Genomic DNA, 17,273 nt, shown 5'->3' on the forward strand with positions numbered 1-17,273 from the left:
TGCCAGGGCCAGCCTCATACTTGGGAGTCATGTCCCAAATAGAGGGGAGGGAAATGAATTTATTTGCAGAGTTGGCTTAAGGAGAGAGGCCACATCTGAGCAACAAAGGAGATTCTCTGGGGATGACTCTTAGGCATAATTATAAAGAGGTTTAGTTTCTCCTTTGCAGGAATAAATTTATAAGGGCCAAACCCCATGATCAAGGGTTTGGCTTATTAAAGTGGTAGTTCCTTTTGCTTGTGAGAGTATCAGAAATTCCCAAAATGAGAAAGTTTAATATTTTCACTTTCTAACTTCAAGGCGACTTTGGAAATGCTTTTTAAACTTATGCCCAAATTACTCCAGGATGTATCAGGGTGCTGCATGAACCTGTAAAATAACAATATCTCATTCCCTATTCAGGGTTCCCTGTAATTATGCTGCTTGAATAAACTGATCATACAGGTTAAATTAGCTAGTGTGCTATAGGAAATATAAATTTTGTACCAAATAAGCATCTTTTCCTTTGGTCTCAGATAGAGGTTGATGTTTTAAAGCACAGTCAATATCATCCTTTACCCAGTCTTCTGATTCATTCCAGCCCCAACGAGATCACTTCATTCATATCTCTAATTGAAATCTGATCTCCTTCCCACCTTCTCCAACTGTCACTGTATGGGGCTATGCTGACCCTCAGAGTTGCAAAACCCTAATTCTGAGTCTCAGGTGTCACACAGAGGCCCAAAGCTCAGGAATGATCAAGCTATACACAAAGAGCTCAGCATCTCAGAATTTAGAAATAACAGTTAAAACTCAGGAATAATTGTGACTTCTGTAAGAGCTTACAATCTAGGAACCTTTACTAGAAGCCTTAATGACCATTACACACTCCTTAATCATTAATTATCCAATCTCTGCCTATGTTCTCTTACCTGATAACTTATGCTCTTGAATTCAATTCTCAGAGTCTGCATATTACAGTCAGTCCATATTAGTGAGGGTTTACAATATTTGTCTTTTCGTTTCTGGCTTATTTCACTCAACATGATGTCTTCAAGATTTATTCACCTTTGCTTAACCTAGTCAACCCTCCCATGCAATGAAGTTGTAATGCCTCACAATTTCATTCCTTCTTGTAGCTGTTCACTATTCCACTGTATCCATACAACACATTTCATTGTTCTATTTTTCGGTTGATGCACCGCTAGGCCACCTCCAACCATTGCAAATCGTGAATACTGTTGCCATAAACACCAGTGTGCAAATATCCATTTGTGACCCTGCTTTCAGTTCTTCCAAGTATATACCTAATAATGGGGTTGCAGGATCATATGGCAACTCTATACTTAGCCTCTTGTGGAACCACCACACCACCCTCCAGAGGGGCTGCACCATTCTACTTCCCCACCAACAGTGAACAGGTATGTCTCCCTCTTCCCACATTTTCTCCTGTCTTATACCTTTCTGTTCATTTTTTAAGCAGTTTTGTTCACATGCCATGCAATCCATCCTAAATAAATACTCAATGGCTTCTGATATAATCACATAGTTATGCATTTATCACCACAATCTATATAAGAACATTTATATTTCTCTCCAAAGAAAGAAGAGGAAAAAATTTTAAAAATGATAAAAACATAAAAAGGAGAAACACCACCACCACCAAGAATCCCATATCCCTCCTTTACATCCCCTTCTTGTTGACATTTAGATTTGATTTGTTACAATTAATGGAAGCATATTACAGTGCTACTACTCTTAACTATAGACCCTAGTTTGCATTAATTGTATTTTTTCCATCTACCATCCAAGTTTCAGCACCTTGCAATGTTGACATTCATTTGTTCTCCATTATGTAAAAAATTTTTTTTTATTTGTACAATTAAGCATGATCATTGTCCACTCTAGGTTTCACCGAGTTATACAATTCTAGTTTTCATCTTCTATTTTTCCTTCTGGTGTCATCCATGCCCCTAGTCTTCCTCATTCAACCACATTCACATTCAACTTTGTTCACCATCCATATAACAGTGTGCTGTCTTTTTATCCTTACTGATAATCTTCATTTCTTCACTCTTCTCCAATTCTCTTTCTCCTGCCTTTTCCTATCTGCCTGTAGTGCTCCTTTTAGTATTTCTTACAGAGCGGGTCTCTTGTTCATGAACTCTCTGTGTCTGATTCTCTGAACATATTTTATGCTCTCCCTCATTTTTTGAAGGACAATTTTTCCAGATGTAGAATTCTTGGTTGGCAGCTTTACTCTTTCAGTATCTTACATCTATCATACCACTGCCTTCTCACCTCCATACTTTCTGTTGAGAAATCTGCACCTATACATAGTCTTATTGAGCTATCCTTGTGTGTGATGGATTGCTTTTCTCTTACTGCTTTCAGAATTCTCTCTTTGTTATTGACATTTGAAACTCTGATTAATAAGTGTCTTGTGATAGGTCTGTTCAGATCTAGTCTGTTGGAGTATACTGCACCTTTTGGATCTGTAATTTTTTGTCTTTCATAAGAGTTGGGATATTTTGAATGATTATTTCCTCCATTGTTCTTTCTGTCCCTTTTCCTTTTCTTCTCCTATAATGCATATATTTGCATGCTTCGTGTTGTCATTCAATTCCTTGAGACCCTGCTCAAATTTTTCCATTCTTTTCCTTATCTGTTGTGTGTGTGTGTGTGTGTGTGTGTGTGTGTGTGTGTGTGTAGGATTTCAGATGTGCCTGATGGGATTGAGTCCAATCATATTTTCCCAAACAGACCAAGGACTCAGGAGGAGGGTGTAATAAGTATCAAGTTTCCCAGAGGGTGAGTACCAGAATGCTGCCAGTCTTTTCTATGAGACCTGTTAAATCTGTGTTTTTCCTTTCCTGTCCAGCAGGTGGCACTTGTCAGCCCTCAGCTCCCTCCGTCCCTGTTAGATGTGTGGTTGAGACAGTGGCTGAGGTAGGAGATGGGCCTAAATTGTTTCTGTTGTCCAGACCCTGGGGTCTGAATTCTCTAAACAATAGTTGCCTTTTCTGCTGAGCCTGGCTCCTTGCCCCTTTTCTTAGGGAAGATACAGCATTTAGGAAATTATTTCCTTCACCTGACAAGTTACTTTCTCTCCCAGGCATCCGTTAACTCTGCGCTTGCCTGGGGCTGTGCTGAAACCTGAGAATTCTGGAAGTTGAATTTAATGGGAGGAGAGAGAGAGAGAGAGAGAGAGAGAGAGAGAGAGAGAGAGAGAGAGAAATGAGAAAAGTACACCCCTTTCCCAGCTCTTTTCCCAGTTGGCTTTTGGGCTCAGCCAACTTCAAAACCCTCTGTTTTTGTGTTTCTTTTTCATCAGCCCCACCTCCTCTTTGCTGGGGAAAAACCTCTAGGTTTCTTTCGTGTTTGCTCTAGGTTTATCTGTGCTTGAAGCCTGTGTTTACCAGTCCAAATTTGTTAATTGATTTCTCAGTGAGAGCTTGGTTGAGCTACTTTCCCTTGCTCCCCGTAGAGATTGCTTCTTTTTCCCATGGGGAAGTCACTTCAGAACAGCCCACCTCTGAGGAAGGAGTGCCAGCCTCCACATCTTGAGACTTAACAGTTCTACTCTGTGAGCTTGGCCCTTCCGCCCATTCAAGGCTGGAGTATGATGTGTATCCAGTCACAGGAGTACCCCCAATAGTTGTTCCAGACAGTTTTTAGCTATTTACTAGGTGCCATAGGGGACAAACTAAATCCCACACCTCCCTAGACCACCATCTTGCTCCACCTCCATATAATTTCCTTTTATTGTTTAATAATATTCAATTATATGAGTGTACCATACTGTCTTTATCCATTCACCTAAGAAAGGTATCTTGCTTGCTTTCAGCTTCTGAAAATCATAAATTAAACTGCTACCTTAATCACTTTTAAAACCCACTATAGGTGTGCCCATTCTTTAGGCTGGTTTAGATACTTCTCTGTGTTTCTATAATGTTGTCATCATTAGAGCTACCACATTCTACTATAATAAGTTGCCTATGATTTTTCTCCTTCACAACCAACTGTACCTTTTCAGAGACTTAGACCATGTCTTTAATACATCTTAGCAGCCCTGGTTCTTATCCTGGGTCTTTGTGGATATTTGTAAGTGAATGAATTTGTCAGGCAGTAAATACAGTTTTTTATTTTATATATTTTATCTTATTTAATAACACACATATGCATACCCAAATACTCAAACATATTTGAATAGATTAGATTGTTTGTATCATCCTAAATAAAGAAATTAAAACTCAGAATTATTTTTCTATGGTTATCATGTTCTAAATTTTAAATATGAATCTTTATTTTTTTGCAAATTTAATCTACTATTCAAAAGAAAATAATATATGTAAGGATATGAAATTATCGGTAATGTCTATATTTAGGAAATGTCTATATTGTAAATAGAATTAGATGTTTCCTTTCATTTGAAAAATAGTTAATACATTTGGTTTCTTTATCCTTAAAAAATATCTTTTTGGATTGAGCATTTCTTGTGTGCGACTGCCAGAGAATATTAACCCTTTATGTAGTGCACAGCTGCAAAATATCATTCAACATGATTGAGAGCAAGCAAAAATGCAATTCTTTTTTCTGTTTTTATCTTAGTTCAGCACAAATATAAGTCATCTGATGAATATAATAAACCATGTGACACTGTTTAAAGTCCCAGATGTAGAATCCAAAGGCAAAAATTCATTCAGCTATGAAGGAAGAGAAGTATTCAGCATTTTAAAAGAATTTTCTAAATTATCCAGATGCACACTTAAAATAGAGTGATTTATATCCATCCCTTGTATATCAAGTTTTTCTATTTTACTGAGAATATCTAAAATTCTTGTACTTGTACCTACCATTAATCTTAAAGACAAGATACAAATATTGAGTGTTAAGCCCATCTAATTTACGTGTATGCCATTAAATCTGATGTAAAATGCTTTTATGCATATTGCCAATAAAATATCCAACATGAATGTATAGTTTGAACATCTGAAGAGCTTTTTTTTTTTTTTAATGTACTCTTTTCTCTGTTTGAGGATTGGAGGAAGCTCAAAATAAGAATTAAAAAATCCCTATAGATGATGTCAGTGAATAAATTAAGTACTGGCAATCAATTAATTGTGTGAGACAGAGTAAGAGTTATGAGAGAAAAATGAACAAAAAATAGGGAACACATCTATTTAGAGAAAAATGACTTATGGTGAAAAATCAACAGTTGAAAATATTCACAAATTAATTGCTCATTCTTGTCACATGCACATTTTGCATTGTAAGGATTCAGGTGAGATGGAATCAGTGAAAGTAGAGATATGAAAGAAGGATCTGAATGGATGAAAAAGAGGGAAAGACACTGTTTCAAGGCCCAGGAATGACAGGAGATATAATGCACAGGCTTGAAAGTCCTTGGGTGCTCATGGGTAAGGAACAGACTGAGAATAGAACATTTGCTTGTGGGACTGAAACTATTAGATTTGATGACAGTGGGTGAAAAATCAGATTATAGTGAACCTGGATGGCAGGTAGTGGAATTTCAACTACAGTCAGTGATAACAACCATGGCTAACTGAATGCATCAGTCCGGGAAAAAGCTAAAACATCACATACATTGATCCTTTATTTTCTTCACAACAACCCTTTGTGAATGTGTATTATTATTTTTCTCATTTTACAAAAAAGGAAACAAGTCTGAAGAGAAATATGAAGGCAAAATACCTAGGAGAAGGAGAGGTTGAAATAAAATTTAGGTAAAGTCATAAAATCAGTTTGATATATAGAGAGCTGGATGTCTTTTGAGCTAACTAATGAAAGAGCTGTCTGGTCAGAGAGTAGCATTTAGACTATGGATAATTATTCCCTACTACTGGGAGACAGTCTTCTAAGAACTCTACCCAATGCTCCATGCTAAGGAAGTTTCAAGTTTGACTGGAAGGCACTGTTTCTTTCCTGAGGCCAGGGGGAGACTATTCAAAGTAATTGGAAGTAACAGTAATTGAAGGGCTGGGAATAATTGCCTCTAGACTGGTGATTGCAAGTAATCCTGCCTAACAAATCATAACGAAGGAGCTGAATGGGTCAAGCTCACTCAAAGTAACTTAACTGTATACTAAAGTAAAACTCAAGACTATACAGATTAAAAATATGTATAAAAATATTTTAAGGGCAGAGCACAGTGGCTCAGCAGGCAGAGTTCTTGCCTGCCACGCGGGAGAACCGGGTTCGTTTCCCGACGCCTGCCCATGCAAATAAATAAATAAATAAAAACATTTTAAAAAGAGGGTAAAAGGGTCTTAAATAACTAAAGCCATCTTGAAAAAGAAGAATGAAGTTGGAGGTCTCACACTTCTTAATCTTAACACTTATTACCAACATGCAATAATCAAAACAGCATGGCACAAGAACAGACATACAGACAGACCAGTGGGATTGAATGGAGAGCTCAGAAATCAACCCTCACATTTATGGCCAAGAGGTTTTTGACAAAGTAGTAAAGACCACCCAATTGGGAAAGGATAGTCTCTTCAACAAATGGTGCTGGGAAAACTGGTTCTGCATTTGTAAATAAAAAGAAAGAGGAACTCTACCTCACACTTTATACACAAAGCAACTCAAAATGGATCAAAGAACTAAATATTAGAACTAGAACTATCAAATTCTTAGAAGAAAATGTAGGAAAACATCTTCAGGATATTATACTAGGCAATAATTTCTTAGACTTTAGATCCAAAGCAAAAGCAACAAATGAAAAAATAGATAAATGGGACCTTATCAAAATTAAATTGTTTGTATCTCAAAGGACTTTATCTTGAAGGTAAAATGATAACCTACACAGTGGGAGAAAATATTGGGAAACCACATATCAGATAAGGATTAATATCGAGAATACATAAAGAAATCCTCAACAGCAAAAAGACAAACAACGCTACTGAAAAATCAACATCATGGAAATGAAAAGCAAAACTACGTTTCATCCCCATTAAGTTGGCTGCTATTAAAGAAAATCACAAGTGTTGGAGATGATGTAGAGAAATAGGAATACTCGTTCATTGCTTGTAGCAATGTAAAATGGTGCAGCTGCTGTGAAAGACAGTTTGAGTAATCCTCAGAGAGTTAAGTATAGAATTACCATATGACACAGCAATGTCATGACTAGATATGTACCCAAAGAAAGCATGGACTTAAACAGATATTAGCACATCAGTGTTGTTAGCAGCTTCCTTCACAATTGTCAAAAGGTAGAAACAACCCAGGTGTCCATCAACTGATGAATGGATAAACAAAGTGTGGTATTTACAAACAATGAATGTTATTCAGCCTTACACACAATGAAATATTATGCAACCTTACTAAGGAATGAAGTTCTGATAGCTGTAATAATACGGATGAACCTTGAAGATATCACGTTGAGTGAAATAAATCGGACACAAAACGACACATATTCTATGGCCTCACTTACACGAAATAATTAGAATAAGTGAACTCGTAGAGTCAGACTCTACAATACAGGTTACCAGAAGATAGACTAGAGCTTGGGAATAGGAAGTTAAAGATTAAATGTATAGGGTTCTTATCTGGAATGATGGAGGAAAAAAGGTCATAAGGATACAAAAATATCCTCAACACCAAAATAAAACATTCACAATTTTTGGCATCCAATCAATGATGATCAGGCATGCAAGGAGAAAGGGAAATATGAATCATAGTGAAGTAAATAATCATCTGTCAGACCCTCCCCAAACTGTCGCAGATATCAGAATTAGTGAAAAAGGGCATTAAAATGGATTTAACTGGCAGCTGTATAAAAGACAAAAGTGAAGTGCAATTGATTGACCTTAAGGGATAATTATTAAAGAAATAAGGTAATCAGATCTTAGAGTAGTACTAATATTAGAAAACAATGTAAGCAGATAAGCACTAAGATGGGGAAAATATTCTTATGGGATTGTGTAAGAAATAGGAAACTATTGTTATAGAAAAAGTAGCAGATTTAGAGTCATACCAAATGAGTTTCAGTCTGTATTCTGTCATTTACTACCTGTGTGACCTTGGTCAAAGTATTAACTACTCTGAGTTTCAATTCCTTATCTTTAAGGTGAACATAATAATGACAACTCACATCGGTAGAAAAGTTTTTTAAAATCAGTGGCACACTACATCCATACTACATATTGATGTATAAAAACATAGATACAGTTCATACTTACATATATTCCCATGACAGTTTACCAGTAAGCATAGTAAACGAGTTTACATGTTTAAAATCATGAAACATTGAAAGATCGAGCATAATCTTTCTCACAAGCATTGAAAGGCCTGTCATTTTAGACATGCTTTGGGAAGTTAATACTATTAAGCAACAAAGCCATTTTAGATTTTTCTTCAGGACATGTGATGGTCAAATGGGCGTGATGGTCAAATGAGCTTTAAAAATAAGCAAAAGCTGAGAATGTTCAGTGTCCAGCTCACAAATAGAGATGAGTTCAGGGAAGCTGACATGGTTCTCCAAGTCTAAGGCTATCAGGATTATGACAATGGTAAACTTTCAAAAAGTATTAATGAATGGGGAAAGGAAGCAATATGATTTGCTCATTTTAGCAGTTAAGACCACAATGGGTCAAACAGAATCTGAAGAAATATGATTAAAAACAATAAAAGAGCAACTTTATGAAAACTTGAACTGTAAACTTCTGCTATCCTTTCCACTTTTAAATTCTAAAGCTTCCTAGAGTAGAGCTTGGCTCTTAGAGGTGGGTGGGTGGGTGTTGGGGAGAGCGGGCAAGCAAAACTAGAGACCTTATTGGGTATACTCATTGCTGTATTCATAACCCTGTTTATAAAGAGTCTCTCTTTCATGGAGCTTTTATAGTTATCCAGTCTTCAGGGGATTTTAAAAAACATCCCACAAGGTTTTTTTTTTTGTAGGTTAGATTGGATACTTTGATGCATGATTAGGACACATCAGTATTTTCTTTTGACCTGTGATTTTTTTTTCCCCTTCATAATAAAAACATAACTTTAATCAGATATCAGAAACAAAGATTGACTAAGAGGCATGACTGCTATAGACATTTCAAAATTTTGTAATGAATTTGGATTTTTATCCTATGTACACAAATGATTAAAAAATTTGAAGGCAAACCAAGTATCTTCCAATGACAAAATTGGAATACATACTGCTATACTTGATAGCGTGTTGATTACGCTTAAGAATATATTCTTTTTTTATTGATACAAGCCTGTTTTTTTTCCTTTTGTGTAAAAGATTTTCAACAAAAAGTCAAGATTGAGTGCAAATGTTTCTGCCCTACTTTTGATCTTGTTCTTACTCATATACTGGGGAAAAGGGATCTGGGTCTTGTAGCATAACCTCTCAGGCTTATCCTGACAGTAACTTTGAGTAGAATGGCACCTGATAGGTTGATATGAAGCGAGAAAATGAAAGCTAGCTGGATTTTATAATCTTTCTTCATCTGTGGATCTGATATGAGATGCCCTACAATTTTCTATAAGGATTTACTTATTCCTTTCATTTTTCCTTCTACAGTAATAAGAGAATATTGTAAGCATTCTGAATCCTCCAGGTGAGAACTTTGTAATCTGGTCTACAACTTCATTTAAGTATATATTTTTAATATTTTATACCTAAATTTGTTTTTATTAAAGTAGTTATTAAAGCGCTATTGACCCTGGGACCCAGTGAAACATGCTTCCTCTCCCTTCTCCTAACTTCTGCACATTTACTCCAGGAAGTATGATGGACAGGTATGCTGGAGAGAATCCCACCAAAATAATTTCTCAAAATGGGAAGTCTCATAATATATTTGTTTTATTAAACTTTTTTTTATTAAAATGGGCTGTGAAATAAGAAAGATAATGATGACGTTTTACATGAATAAGAAAGGTAACGGTCCTACTGCCAATTAAGCATAAAAGAATAATTCCAGTGAGGTCTCCTGAGTTCAAAGCCCACACTTATTTGATTTGGAGTGTGAATGAATAGCTCTTCACTGCAGTTGTTCATATCTTGAAATCTCTGATTTATAATTTTTAGTCTTTGTATGACACTTAATAAAAATAAAAATGAATTGGATATTTTAGTTCAGAATACTACATTGCACCTAAATAATAAAAACAAAACACAAACATGATGTCAGAGTGTCTCTCAATATATCCAATTTCCTGGGGAACCTAAAATTGAATGAAGATAGTATATATAACCTAATTTTTGCTCACCTCTTCGAAACTGATTGCTTTCTATTTCTTCTAGACCTATGGTATTTACGTTTCTCCTGGTGGGATTAGGGGCAAGAGAACAATTTTAGTAATAGTCTAATACTATTGCTCAGATTCCACGCCAGGTGGCGCCGATCATAAGACTCTGCGTTTCTGTGATTTGCATGTCTAAGTTTCCTTCGAAGCACGTGGATGGGTAGAACTGGCTTCGCGCGATGGATCTGCACCATCCATCATTAATAATTAACAATCTACACTGACCCTGACCTCTCTGAGAGGGAGAAACAACAGATTGTACCATACCAAACAACTTCTGGCACGTAAATTGAACCTAATCCTCTAGCCCTTTCATACATAGTTCAAGCTAATTTCCTCGTGGCTGACTGGGGCGGTACCCTCCGCCTGGCTGGCCTCTGAGCTCTCAGAAGCCGGGGCTGCAGGGACGAGCTACGCGGACGTCGGTCCCCGGCAAGGGAAAGCGCGGTGGCCTTAAGGGGCCCTTGCAAGGCGGCTAATTGAGGCTGAAGTCCGGCTTCTCCCGTGGCGCGGCGGCTGGGGTGATTCCCATACAGACAACATTCCCGGTAAATCCTTTCAGAATCGTCTCTTCTCCGCGTGCCCAGCGATGTGGTCTACACCTGGGCGAACCGCGCAGCTGGTGGGCTAGGCACGCAACTGCAGCTGGTCGGAAACCAGATGGGGAAGGAGCAGATAGCAATGAGAGAAATCCTGGCGAAGAACATACCCGAACCGACTAAGAAAAGCGAGAAGGGACTAGAGTTCTGCTGACAGTGATTTAAGTGCCAGTGCTTGTCCTGGATCCCGCCTTGCCAAGCAACGTCATACTAACGGACCTGTTTTGTTTTTGTTCATTATTATTATTATCATTATTATTCTTTCCATTCCGCTAGTGACATATTCAGCGTTAACAAAAACAAAAACAGAACAGCAACCACCAAAAAAACCCTTCTAAAATCTCTGTTGTAGTTTTTGACAGTGCTAACAGGTTGAAAATGCCCATGTTGGGATGTTTAAAGAAAACAGCGAAGGTACAGTTTGGAGCAGCTATTTGACAATAGACAAAGAAGTACCAGAGTTACTTCTAGTAAAAGATCTGGCTTCCCTGAGTGGATTTCCGCTAACATTCAGGAAAGAAAATCAACTAAAACTAAAATTACCAGAAAGTCCTTCTTCTAAAATATTATTTATTTTAGAAGACACTGCATACCGCCATTGTATTCAGAGGCCAGTACAGCATTTCTAAAATTGAGTCACCCCAAGAATTTCCAATAATTCAATAAATAAACTAAGAGAACATGACGGTCAATAGTCAGGAGCTGACAGTAAGTCCTGGCTATTTATTCAAATGTGGGAAAACGACAGTTTTTGTTTTGTTTTGTTTTGTTTTTTGCAATATAGTTACACAATCATTACCAAAGATCAGGGCGACAGGATTACAACTTCAGGTATTTCCTTCTGGCTGTTCTAGAACACTAGACACTGAAAGGAAATATCTATTTAATGAGTCAATAGTCATAGTCATTTGTTAAATCCTAATTTCTAAATTATGCCTCCTCCCTCTCATTTGATTTTTCTCTTAATCTTCAGGAATATCTGGGCAATGACCATTTTAAGAAAAAGTTTTATAGAGACTTCTATAGAGCCAAAGGCACTCCATAAGGTTTTCAGGAATACTGTTGATTGGGACATGGTATTCTGTGGTAGTTTGAAATATATGACTAAAGTTGCATAAGAGTAACCTCCAGAATCACCTCTTGACTCTATTTGAAATCTCTTAGCGACTGAAATTTTATTTTTTTCCATTTCTTTTCCCCTTTTTTGTCAACAAGGCATTCTCAATCCCATGAGGCCAGGCCCAAGCTCATCTCTGGGAGTCATATCTCACATTACCAGGGAGGTTTGCACCTCTGGGAGTCATGTCCCATGTAGGGCGGAGCGTGGTGAGTTTATCCGCAGAGTTGGCTTAAAAAGAGAGGCCACATCTGAGCAACAAAAGAGGTTCACTGGGGGTGACTCTTAGGAATAATTACGTGCAGGCCTAGCTTTGCCATTGCAGAAATAAGTTTCTTGAGGGTTAGCCACAAGATCGAAGATTTGGTTTATTAAATTTCAAGTCCCTAGTGCCTGAGGGAATATCAGGTGTTCCCCAGGTAGGGGACTTTAATAATTCCACCTTGTTCCCCAGTAACTTAAGGTGGCTTTACATATAGTTTCATTCCTTCCTGCAGCCACTCAATATTCTGTCATATGTATACACCATAGTTTGTCCTTCTGATCATCAGTCGGAGCACCCTTAGGCCTCCTCCAACCATTGCTAGTCATGAATACTGTTGCCATGAACACCAGAGTGCAAATGCCTATTTATGTCCCTGCTTTCAGTTCTTCCAAATCTTTATTTAAAAATGGGGTGGCAGGATCATATGGCAACCCTATACTTAGCCCCCTGTGGAACCACCATACTGCCCTCCTGAGGGATTGCCCCATTCTACTTCCCTACCAATAGTTAATAGGCATATCTCTCTCTTCACCATTCTCCAGCACTTGTATCCTGCTTTTTTTAAAAACAGTCCTATTCACACACATATAATCCATCCTCAGTGAACAATGGTTCCTGGAATAATCAGATAGTTATGCATTCACCACCACAATCTATATGGGATCATTTCTATTTCTTCTGCAAAGAAAGAAGAGGAGAGAAAAAAAAAGAAAGAATGAAAAAATTGAAACAATGCCAACACCAAGAATCCCATACTCCTCTCTTATATCCCCCTCTTATTGGCATTCAGCTTTGGTATATTGCCTTTGTACAGGTAATGAAAGAACCCTACAATGTTACTATCAACTATAGACCCTGGCTTGTATTAATTGTATTTTTCCATATAATGTCCTATTTTAACACCTTGCAATGATGACATTCATTTATTCTCCCTCAAGTAAATACTTACTTATATATGTACATTTTATCACCATCAATTTCCACCCTAGTTGCTATGTTACACAGGCCCAGTTTTCATCCTTTTGTCTTTCATTCTGATGTCTTACATGCCCCTAGCCTTCCTCTTTCAACCATACTCACATACAGCCTTGTTCATTATACTTACAATACTGTCTCAATCATCACATAATTTTATGCAATCTATCTCTGGATCTTTACAGTCAATCCTGTTGAACATTCTATATTCCTTCAACATCAAGTTGAAGACCAAATTCTACCCACTATCTATCTCCTGATAACCTGTGTTCTCAACTTTAACTCTCAGAGTTTGCTCATTATCACTAGTTCATATTAGTGAGTCAATACAGTGTTTGTGCTTTTGTTTCTGGCTTATTTAGCTCAAAATAATGTCCTTAAGGTTCGTCCACATTGTTGCATGATGCATGACTTTATTCTGTCTTACAGCTGTGTAATTTTCCATCATATTTATATACCATAGTTTATTTATCCACTCATCTGTTGATGGACATTTGGGCTGTTTTCATCTCCTGGCAATCGTGAATGATGCCACTATAAGCAATGGTGTGCAGATGTCTGTTTGTATTCCAGACTTCAGTTCCTCTGAGTATATACCCAATATTGGATTGCTGGATCACACAGCAATTCTATACTTAGCTTCCTGAGGAACTGACAAACTGCCTTCCAGAGAGGTTGCACCATTCTACATTCCCACCAGCAGTGAATGAATGTACCTATTTCTCCACATCCTCTCTAGCACTTGCAGTTTTCTGTTTTTTTTTTTTTTTTTTTTTTTTTTTGCATAGAGAGGCACTGCGGATTGAAGCCAGGTCTCTGGCATGGCAGGCAAGAACTCTGCCACTGAGCCACCATCACACCACACAGTTTTCTGCTTTTGATAATATCTGCCAGCTGTTTTGAGGATAATGAAGAGTTTAGTTACTTGTTGTGATCAATTGAGAAGCATGTATTGTGGGTTGGAATATTTTCATTGTCACCAATGAGCAGATTCCATCCTGGCTGAACCTTGATAATCCTTGAGTAACAATATTAACACACCAGGATGCTATTCAAAATTAGAACCACTTTCTACCTTTAGTTTACCTGGTATTGAAAGCCACATTCATTGTAAAGAAGTTTTATTATCTGAATGATGATCTCGTATTTGGGAAGAATGTCTAGCCAGATGATTTTTACACTCACTCCAAAGGTCAGAAGGTTTATTTGATGGGGCCTGTGCCAAACTGTACCAAGCCCTGCCTGGCTTCCTGGGTTAAGGGTGGCTATTGTGACAAAGGTTGTAATAATTTGACCTGAGGTTGGGATGGTGGTGATTGCTGTGGTAGCAGTGGAGGTAGATGCCGTGTTGCATGAGGTGGGCCCTGGGAGTGTTAGAGTTGGATAGCCTTGGCGGTTTGAAGGAATGAGCAATGTCTCTTATAATCTAGAGTGTGTAAATTCCTGGCTCACTGATAAATTCTGTGACCAGATCTGCAATGTCTTATCCTGTGGGTTTGATGCTGGTGACTTTGGGCAAGATCATTTTCATGACTTCTATAAACAACTCATCTTCCAACCAGATTCACTATGTTATTCCAACAGGGGAATGCTTGACTTATTTCGGCCTGTCAGAAGTGGCCACAGAAGAAATTGGAGGTGCCTATAGTGACAATCCAATCATGTGAAGTGCTTCTATTGCCTATAAGTGGAAAACCATCTATCCCATAATGCACAGTGGAGTAAATGTGATCACCATACAATTTAATCTCACCTTTTGAAGTAAAAATGGAGTTCAAAATCCAGATAACAGGAGGGGTTGACACAAAAGAATTACCAAAACTAAATTCTGTGACTCAGAAATCTGATGAAAATTTAGTCAGCTCCATAGCACTTTTTCCACAGGCATGTGGAATGTTTGAGGGTAAGCCTCAAGAAAAATGCTTTCCAGAATTCAAGAGACATGACGGTAACATAACAAAGATATTCCAAGAGAAGCTGAAAATTCCCTTGGTAAATATTTCACTCCATCCAAAAGAGGCCCAATTAAGTCTCTATAACTCACATTTGCAATTGAAACAAGCAGACATTACTGTGAAAAGATACCTTGCTGAGATCATTTCTGATGAATGTGCAGGATATTAATGTAAATATAAATCAAGGTATAAGAACAGATGAACGAAACGGCAGTTTGGAGGCTGCACTGGAAAAACAGACATTCACAAAAATGTCTTAGCAAACAGCTTAGAAGCATCTGAAAAATCACAGAGGTCAACTTTTCCAGCAGTAACAATAAAAATGGATGGACATCACCAAAGTCAGAATCCACCCATGATCTGCAGACCAAAGCAGGATTTTGATCTGTAAATAATGACCCAAAAATCAGAAGGCAGAAGTATATCAAAAGAAAAGCAGTCGTCTCTGATTGTTCCATTGGAAAACCACATGACACAAGACAAGACATCACAGGGGAAAAAGGAGAGAGAAATAGACTGGAGAAAAATGCTAAAAATAACATAGGTGTTAATAAAGAATTGCTTGGAAGAAAATTGCAATATTTTATAGAAAGTTACCTGGATTTTTTGCCATGGGAGGAAAAAAAAGTATTTAAAATGATGAAGAAGAGTCATTGAAGACAACAGGAATACTTTAATGATAGCAAACAAAGTGGGAGGCAATTAAAAGACACATTTATGGATTCCCTGTGATATGCCAATAAAATTCTAAATAGCAAGTTTGGATTCACATCCCTGGAAAGTCCCTGCACACGTGCCTCACATGATTGACTAAATCATTATGCAAAAACTGCAAGATATGTTGATAAGATGTCATTTCACAAAGTGCCCCATTCGGAGGATTTACACCTTGCCTTCCCTTATTTTTATTATCTCATAAGTGCAGTTCAGTCACTGACTATCTTTCTAGTTTTTGATGAAATTTTTGCAGAACAATCTGGTATCTTAACTGACAGAGAAATCTGAATACTGGCTACAAGAATCCACTACCTGCCTTAACGTTTGCAGGAATTGACGGGTCTGGAGCACATATTAATAAATGACTCAAAAATGCTTCTCACTCAGCTAAACAGCATTTTACCAACTCAGGAAAAATACCATGGTCTCAATTTACCCCCATTCACTGAAAGTCTGGTTATAAACTATAAATCAATAACTGATAATATCCACGAGGCATATAACGTCAAAAACAAATATAAGCTTGAAATTATGGGAGAAGAAGATATCACTTTTAATATAATTCATATGATTGTTCCTAATGTAGTTGGCCAGTTGGGTGACATGAGAAAAAGTCCTGTGAAATTTGTTTGCCTGAATGACAGTTTTGACCACAATCATAAATGTGCCCAGACAGTGAAGGCTGTTGTCAGGGATTTCTGTGAAGCCAGGTTCCCATGCCATCCCAGTTTGAGCTGCCAATAAAGTGTATCAAAACCATTTCCTTCATATGCATGAGTGCAGAAATGATAAATTTCTGCATGAGTGCATATCAAGATAAATCGAAATTTTGGACTCATTGTCCTCTAGCAACATTGACTATATTTATTCTTACTTTCTGGTGAACAATTAATCGCACTTAAATGGAAGATATTCCCAGAAGCAAGATACTCACAGAGGCTAGTCCAGAATGAACCAGGGTGTAGCAGAACCTCATCTGAAAATCATCTACTTCAGCGCTTACTGAACATTTAAAGATGTGGTGTCTCAAATCATGATGTACTACTTAGCTTGGCTTGAAGAAGCAAAAATGGATCGTACTATACTTGGTTTGTAGCGTGAACTTAGATGGCTGACCAGGAATGTTTAACCCATATACTGAAAACTTGTATGCTGAGCAAGTCGGAACTGGTTTTACTTTTAGTGCATATGCCCAAGGACCTGCCTTCCTTTTTATCAAAAAGCTCATTGATGAAAAACAGCTGTTAATTTCCCATAGCAGTCCTTGCAAACTAACTTTAACAGGGGAAGCTGAGAACATTTTGGATACAACTGCTTTGGTACTCCAAACTTTGCATTCCAAAGCCCATTACTATGCTCTTGCTATTTCCTTTTTTTTTTTTTTTTTTTTTTTATCT

The 17,273-nt window shown here is 37.5% G+C and overlaps 1 pseudogene; it reads left to right on the forward strand.

Moving 5' to 3' along the window:
* The first annotated feature begins 9,855 nt into the window (after positions 1–9,855).
* Positions 9,856–16,829, forward strand: LOC143683109 (N-acetylglucosamine-1-phosphotransferase subunits alpha/beta-like; annotated as a pseudogene).
* The last annotated feature ends 444 nt before the right edge of the window (positions 16,830–17,273 follow it).

This window comes from Tamandua tetradactyla, chromosome 5 (genome assembly GCF_023851605.1).
Source record: "Tamandua tetradactyla isolate mTamTet1 chromosome 5, mTamTet1.pri, whole genome shotgun sequence".
Taxonomy (NCBI): Eukaryota; Metazoa; Chordata; class Mammalia; order Pilosa; family Myrmecophagidae; genus Tamandua; species Tamandua tetradactyla.